Genomic DNA, 8,923 nt, shown 5'->3' on the forward strand with positions numbered 1-8,923 from the left:
GCTCATTCCAGTCGACTATCTTGGCCATTCTTCGCCATAGACCCACCTTCAGTCGACTGAGTTTTAACTCCAGTCGACTGATCTCGAACAGTGACAAAACTGACTCGACTGAGATTATATTCCAGTCGACTACTTTGTTTCTCTTTGCCTGCGCGAAAATCTCACCTCAGTCGACTGGTATTTAATCTCAATCGACTGACCACGAACAGAGGCGATTTGGATTCGATTGGCGCTCCACGTCAGCCGATTGATCTATGATCCACACGCCTCTCATGCTGCCCATCATCATATGCTCGATCGATCGATCTCTCGTGCACGAATTATAAGCGAGCTTAATTGGTTCGTCCCCTTCCTTTCTTCCTCTCTGCCTTTGTATGTGTCTGGAGAATTCGATTTGCTCAGACAGCTTTCGAGACATGGAGCTGAGGGAGATCGCGTTCATGGTCCACTAATGACCGAGCTTGTGCAGGTGCGACCAAGTTGGGGGCGGACGAGTGGTACTTCTTCAACTTCCGCGACCGCAAGTACGCGACCGGATCGCGGACGAACCGCGCGACCAAGTCGGGCTACTAGAAGGCCACGGGGAAGGACCGAGAGGTCAGCGACCCGGTGTCGGGTGCCGCGGTGGGGATGAGGAAGACGCTGGTGTTCTACAGAGGAAGAGCCCCCAACGGGGCGAAGACGAATTGGGTGATGCATGAGTTCAGACTGGAGACACCTCGATCTCCACCGAAGATACGTACGCTGCATTACGTCAGTAGAAACATGTTCTCGCGATTAATTGGTTGCTGAACGATCAGTTCATGTGGCAGGAGGACTGGGTTCTGTGCAGAGTTTTTGAGAAGAGGAAAGGAGAAAAAGATCAAGCGAGGGAGTCGGCCATGGAGGAGGAGACGTTGACGGGCTCGAGATGGAGGGAAGAAGAATGGCTTGGATTGCTGTCAGAGTGGGAAACGATGGAGAACGGAGTTGGGTTTTGAGTGTGTAACGGGAAGTATGGTTGATGATGATGTAATAGTTGTTAGCACGTAGCTTGATTTAATTCATGATTATCTGCCTTTTTTTATTAAGAAAAGGGGAGAAGAGGAGAGTGGAGAGAGGGAGGGGGTAGATTTGTAAATTCATGAATTGGGGAGTTGAAACAAAGGTTTGGGGAGTGCATGCAAAGAAAATATTGGGTGGGGAGTGCATGCAAAGTCCAATTTGTGATTGGGGAGTTTTCTCCAATTTACCGATAAATCATCTTAAATATATTTTAAATATATTAAAAAATGATTCTCCTTTTTCGATCGGCTAGTTTAATTAGAATTTTATTAAGATAAATTATAAAAAATATTAATTAGAGTTTTTTTATTATATAAACTAAATGTTGTTTATTTTTTAGAAAAACCCTATTAAAATTTAAATTAAATCACGTTATCAAGTTATAAAATGAATCAAAATCATTAAAATTTTATCATAATCATTAAAATTTCTAACACTCCGATTTAAGAAGTAAAAAAGAAAAAGAGAATTCAAATATATTTTATTCTAATTTTATCTCTATTTTAAAATATTAATTCTTAAATTAATTTATCTATTTAAATTTCTTATCTTTGTGCTATCGCTCTTCACATAACACGCGCCTTAATCGTCCAAGTGTCTAACCGCTCACACTCTACGACATCGACGTCGACTTTCACCGTAAATCTTTTTGAGGACAAAACTCAAGAGTTCTTATCCTCCTCCTCCTCCTCCAATGACAAACTTATCCAAAAAGTATGCATTGTCTATTTTAAGACCTTCTATTTCTCAACTTTTACATGTAATATATTGACATAATTTTATAGTTTTCCATCTGTCCTTTGCCTACATTATTTTTTTAAAAGTGAAGTATTTTTACAAATTTATATATTTAATCTTCATTTACCTTCCTTTCCTCCCAAATAAAATAATACATGTTACGTCAATGAACCTTTCATTTCTTTTAAATAAGGAGAACATAAATATTTTACTTCTCCTCTCTTTCCTTCCTTCCCATTCCGTTAATGAACATTCTCTCACCCCAATATGGTGTAATCAAAATCAACAACTGCCTTGGGCTAATCAATAAGACTAAATTAGAATATTTTAATTTTTTATATTATTAAATTAAAAATTATTGGAAATTGTTGGACTGCACTGGGCTCCAGCCCAGTGCAGCCACCCGCCAATGCACCCCATCCAAACAGTTAAGTGTGTCTAAGCTGTGTTCTAGATTTATCCGACAGACGAACCAAAGGAGAAAACCATGTTCCTCCATGATTAATCGGATGAAATTTGAACATCTAAATTATCAAAAAAAAAAAAAGAAAAAAACTTTTTATTAATTACAATTTATTTTTAATAAAAGTGTTCTTATAATCTCTTTTGGTTTTTTGCTTCCTAGATTAGCTAGTAGTGCGAAATAAGGTAAGCATTGTTGATTATCCCAACTGTAAAGGCTAGATTAAGTAATTAATAAATCATTAAATTTGCTTTCCTTGCAAAGCCCAAAAGGAGTAAAAATTTCACTTATTTGGCTCAAATTTAATTTTGTCCACTTTTTATATGTATTAATTCATTCTATTTTATTTTTATTTATTTATTATTTCTAATTTTCAAACCTAAAACACTATATATGTAGTCGACTTTCAACATTTCTAAAACACGTTCATAGCAAGGATCGATAAGGCGATTAGCTTGATCATAGTATTAATTAGTCATTATCATCGGCTCATGCTCTTATAATCAAGGTAAATAACCATCGATATGATAATTAATCTTCATTACTAGAGAAAATATATTCTTAAGTATGCTCTTTTTTCTCATATGATATAGGGCGAGTGACTCAAATGATGTTTCATGAAAATCAATTGATCAATACGATGAACAAGAACCAAGCAAGTTGGTATTGACTTTTTGTAAAAAGTCAACGTGTAAGGACATTAGCCCTTGCTATTGTTGCATAGCCTATGTGGGTAAGAGGAATTGTCATGTGTCGATGGAAGAGTGTTTGTCGGTTTGCCCGATTTGTGACCCCAAATGTCGCCCGCCCTTGCTTCCTTGATTAATTAGTTGATGATGCATAAGAATGTTTAGATGTTTTCACCAAAATAAATGATGATGTTTCTCTTTTAGGCAATTAATATTTTCTTGTATAATGAATTTGGTTATGAGATATGTTAGATCGATCAATTATAGGTATATTTATTGATTATAAACTTCAATAATTTCAATTAAATTAAGAGTGCAATCTCATTCTTTTAATGCATGGAATAGAATGAGATTAATAAATTTTTTATTATTTAAAAATTGATTAGATCAAAATTAATTTATCAAAATAATAATAAAAAATAAAATATATTAGACTAATATTGACATGTACTTGACAAAATACTTGATAGATTTGATAAATAATTATCAAATCTTTATTTAGGAAATTTTTTTAAAAAATGGATCATAATATTCTAGATATTATATAATTTAGAATATATATATATATATATCCTCAAGATTGTAAGATTGAGCTTCTCTTCCCGGTCCGATTATGATTGATATTCTAATTGGCATTATCCTCATGATCACGAGATTAAGTTCCCCTCTTCGATCATATTATGGTTGATGTTTGGGCATTCTTAACATTCTTATTATTATCTTCATGGTTGCAACATCGAGCTCCTCTCTCCGATCGGATTATGATTGACATTCGGATGCTCTTGGTATGTTTATTATTGTTCCGACTGGATGCCATGGACGGTCAAGCCACCAGTCAAGAATATACCACCTCAACCGTTGTCGACCTTGCTAGTGCAAGGACCTGCGCGAAGAAACTGAACGAGCGGATTAGCTGCGTGTCGGAGATTCCCGGCAAGTCATTCTGACGCTAAGTCAGCAAAGGGAATGGAGAAGAAGAAGAAGTATATGAAGTAGATAGTGTCCAAAGAGAGTTTTCCACACCTAAGGGGGGAGCTTATATACTCACCCAAGGGAACATTCTGGCTAACCCGAGGCAGGCTAGTGTTGTATCTGAGGAGACAGATCCTGTGAACTGCTGACAAGTGAGTCGATAGAATAGCATCTAGGGAACCAGGTTTGACAACTTAGTAATCGCCTTGATCATTTAGTAGAGTTCGCACGCTTGGTTGTCTTCTAGTGCTAGAGGTGGCCTAGGAGGGCCGAACCCGAGCTAGAGTCGGGTAGTCACATGCTAGCTAAATCTTCTTCAAAATTTTGAGTATTTTTGTTACTCACTATTAGTCATCCTATACTTATTTAATCGAACTTCATTTGACTTTGCTTCTCAATTCGACTTGAAGGTGGGATATGTGATAAAATCTGAATTTACCTGGTAAGTAAATCCGAACAAGTATTCACCTCCCTTTAGAGCCCATATATTGGATAGGACCACCAGAACTCGTCGAGACTCATTTCTCGTTCACACAGTCATTATCATCCTTGAACTACAAAGGATCCTCAATGAGCAAGATCTTATTCGACCTCGATCTCCGACATTCCCTGACACCCTCATTACGTGGGGTATTCTGAAGGTGACACCAGACTAACAACTCGACAATGTCAGAAGTATAATCCAATGGTTGTTGCCCTACATGCTCCACCTCCACACGAGCAGCTGACTAGTATGCGACGCTTCACCCATGTTGTTGTCTACGTGGGTAACTTAGGACATACATGGTGGCATAAGTGGAGATTCTCTTTCATTAGCTATATAAGCTTTAATGAAGGTACACGGAGGTATGATTTTCCCCTCTCACGTAAAAGATATTCTTCGTCTTCCTTGAGCTCTTTTTTCTTTCTCTTACACAAACCCACGAGTTTCATGTTTTAAGTCTAATGTTGACTTAATAGTCTGAGAGGCTATGTCGACAACATCAACCCCCGTTTGACGATCTTTGACTAGTAGGACATCGGCAACAAACCGATAGATAAGTGGACGTCGTTGCCCCTCCACATGTGAAAGGAACAGGGAATCCTGATCGGTGGAGGATCGAGGACTCATCAAAACTAATGCTTTTTTTTACTTTGTGTTTGTTTTTTAAATATTAAAAAGAAAGATTCTTCATTAATTTATTACTTATGATGATTATTTTTTCTTTACATACTATTAAATTGAATCAAAAGAAAATTGATTATCTATTAACTAAATTTATTTTTAAATTTTAAATTTTTTTTTTCTATAAAATTAATAACTTTCTTAAAAAGTGAGACAACAAAATAATCCATCTGCCTAAAAAGAATTAAACTATTACAATCCTTTTTCTAATTTCATAAATGAATAGAAAAATACCTTAAACTCTCATGTAATTCACCTCTTTAGAAATCCATTTAAAAGGATAAAAATGCATAAAAAATGAGTATATAAAGTATTATTAAAAATATATTTGAGGTCTACATGTATTAATTAACACTTTGTATTAATATTTAATAAAGATAAAATTTGTAATCAGTTATTTATAATGTTTAAAGTAAGTAAATAAATAAATAAATATATTTTTTTCCGCTCCTCTCTTTTCAAAGTCCAAAAAAAGTTTTAAAAAAATCTGTTTTGTTTTGCCAACTTTTTATTAGTTGCACCATTTCTATTTTTAATTAATTTATTTATCTATTTTTACAACTTGAAACTCTATAAATTACTATGAATTTAATTTGGCTTTTATAACATTCCTAAAGCATATTCGTAGCAATGATGAAGATCTTGAGCTTACTCATAGTATTGGTCATTTTCATCGACTCATGCCCGTGTAATCAAGGTAAATATTAGCATGATAAATGATTGTTTCTAGAATTCTTATTATGTTTTCTAGGACCGTAAACGAGTCAAATTGAGTCAAACTTCATGATGTTTAAACTTGTTTAATAAGGTAATTGAGTCAAATTAAGTCGAACTTAAAATGAATTAAGGCGTTGAAATGATTATTCAAGTTTGACTTATTAATTCTTTTTTACGAGTTTTATCTCAATTCAAATTTGATTTGAACTTGATTTATAATTTATATGTTATTGAGTTCTCAGTTCAAGCTTATTTGATTATTTAAAAATTTTATAATTTTTATTCATTTTGAAAGTTTCTTTATTGATGAACATGACTCACAATCCTTATTAATGAATATTAACTAGTTTATGTGTGTTTAAGTTTGTTTATTTAACTGATTTTATTATATTGAATGAATAAAAATAAGTTCTTATCAAACCGAACATCATACTTACTTATATGAATGTTTGATTCATTTACCATTAACTCTAATCTTTTCTCATGTGATATATAGGTCGTGCGACTCAAATGTTTACCGAAAATCAATTGGATACAATGAACAAGAACCAAAGCAAATTAGTGCTCACTTTTTGCAAGAAGGGATCATGTGTTGATGTCAACCCTTGTTATTGTTGCTTAGCTAAAAAGGGAGACTTTAATTGTTATAGGACAATGAAAGAGTGTGCAACAGTCTGCCCAATTTGTGACCCACATTGTCACCCACCCTTGCTCCTCCCTTAATTACTTCATAATTCTTGGGAGTGAGTCTTGATGGACGTAACCGAGTTGGTACTTCATGGTAAATTTGTAATAATAATTCATGGGAATGTGATATTTGTAAAAATGTTATGATTGTTTTAATAAAATAAAATTGACCTTTGATATATCAATTTATTGGAACTTAATCTAATTGGATCCAATTAGATCCTTTAGTGGCTCGAGTGAGATTTTGATAAATTATAAGAGATAATTTATCAAAAATGTAGTGAAAAATAATAGCAACGATAAGTAATGACAAATTAATCTTTATTTTTTAAAAAATGTATCATAATATGATTTGATCATCTTAAGGTAAGAAAATAATATAGAATATAATATATATAGAGAGAAGCCAATGACCCAAAACAAACAAGAGAATAGAGGGTATAATTAGATAGCTCGATTGTAAGGAAAGATCTTTTTACGTTTTGAATAGTTCATTGCATAAAGCCATTCACGACTAGGGTATGCAATGTCATTCAAATATTCGATTTGTTGCTTGGCTCGACCGTTAGAAAGAGAGAGAATACTGATTTATTATATGATTATATATATAGTGTGTGTGTGCGCGCGCTCACACATATAAAATAATACTACAGAATTGAGTCGTGAGAGAATAATAAAAAAGGTTTGAAGTGTAGATCCGATATATTAATTTGTAATAATACATAAATTATTAAGATCCTGTAATATAAGATGTTCAAATTATTAAAAAATAATTTTTATAATTAAACAATTCTTATCATGTTCATTTTCCATTTCAACAAGAGTACTAGTTAATCGGCATATACTTGTTGACATCGTGTCTAAACTAATGGTTTTTTATCTCTATTTTGTTGTTTAAATAGTGAAAAGAAAGATTCTTCATTAATTAATATTACTTATGATGATTTTTTTTATCTATTCGAGTTTACGTAGCTATTTAATTAGATAAAAAGAAAAATAATTATTTATTAGCTAAATTTATTTTAAAATTAAAAATTTCTATAAATAAATAAATTTTAAAAAGTCTGCTTAAGTAATTTTTATTTAGTATTTTCTTGTATAATGAATTTGGTTATGAGATATGTTAGATCGATCAATTATAGGTATATTTATTGATTATAAACTTCAATAATTTCAATTAAATTAAGAGTGCAATCTCATTTTTTTAATGCATAGAATAGAATGAGAATAATATATTTTTTAATAGTTAAAAATTGATTAGATCAAAATTAATTTATCAAATCTGGAGGAGAAGACATAGTGGAGAAGACCTTGGAGTAATCACCTTGGGAGACGGTGAACCAAGTAAAATCTTGATATTGTGCTTATGACGTTAAGTTTGTTTAAGCTTTCTATTGTGCAATCTATCAATGTGATTCAAGTTATTCACCCCGAACCGCACGTGCTCCTAAACATTTACAACTCTAATTCAATATAAATCAGTCATGTTGTCCTAAAATTCTCAAGATGAAATTAAACTCTTATTCATATTGGAGCTAATTTCATCCGTTATTTCCTTCCAACGCGGGACTATGGTATTTCATAAGAATGTTTAGATGTTTTTAATAAAATAAATGATGACTACTTTTAATAGATTTATTCTATGTTTCTCTTCTAAGTGACTAGTATTTTTCACACAATAAATTTGGTTATAATATTCACATGTTAATTTTTCATTTCAATAAAAGTATTTAAATTTGATTATAATAAAACCATATTTAATTAGATATATTGAAGAATCATTATCTAGCCTTCAATCAATTAAGGTTGGCTTATAATAGAATTATTCCAACAAATAAGTATTCCATGTAAATAAAAATAATAATAATAAGACAAGCATTCTCAACAATCCTAATTGTAATAGCTAAATTAAGTTAATAAATTATCAAATTAATTTCCTTTCCTTTTAGAGCACAAAGGAATAGAAACTCACTTATTTGTTTCTACTTGTTACAACATTTCTATTTATATTTATTTATCTACTTTTAGAAGCTAAAACACTATAAGACACTATGTAGTTAGCTTTCAACACTCCTAAAACATATTCGTAGCAAGGATGAAGGCGATTAGCTTGATCATAATATTAGTCATTACTCTCATCGGTTCATGCCCTTATAATCAAGGTAAATAACTATCGATATGATAAATCTTCATTACTAGAGAAATACGTACATTCTCATCATCATCTTTTCATATATGATCCAGGGCTTGAAAATCAATTGGATATGATGAACAAAAATCAGAGCAAGTTAGTGTTGGCTTTTTGTTTAGAGTTATCACATTGTGTGGACTTTAGCCCTTGCTATTGTTGCCTAGCCCTTGACCCGGGGCGAAAGAATTGTACTCGAACAAGAGAAGAGTGTACGGCAGTGTGCCCAATTTGTGACCCTAAGTGTCATCCACCCTTGT

Source organism: Curcuma longa, chromosome 7 (genome assembly GCF_044706935.1).
Source record: "Curcuma longa cultivar G26 ecotype Majalengka, Jawa Barat chromosome 7, ITB_CL_G26_1.1, whole genome shotgun sequence".
Classification (NCBI taxonomy): domain Eukaryota; kingdom Viridiplantae; phylum Streptophyta; class Magnoliopsida; order Zingiberales; family Zingiberaceae; genus Curcuma; species Curcuma longa.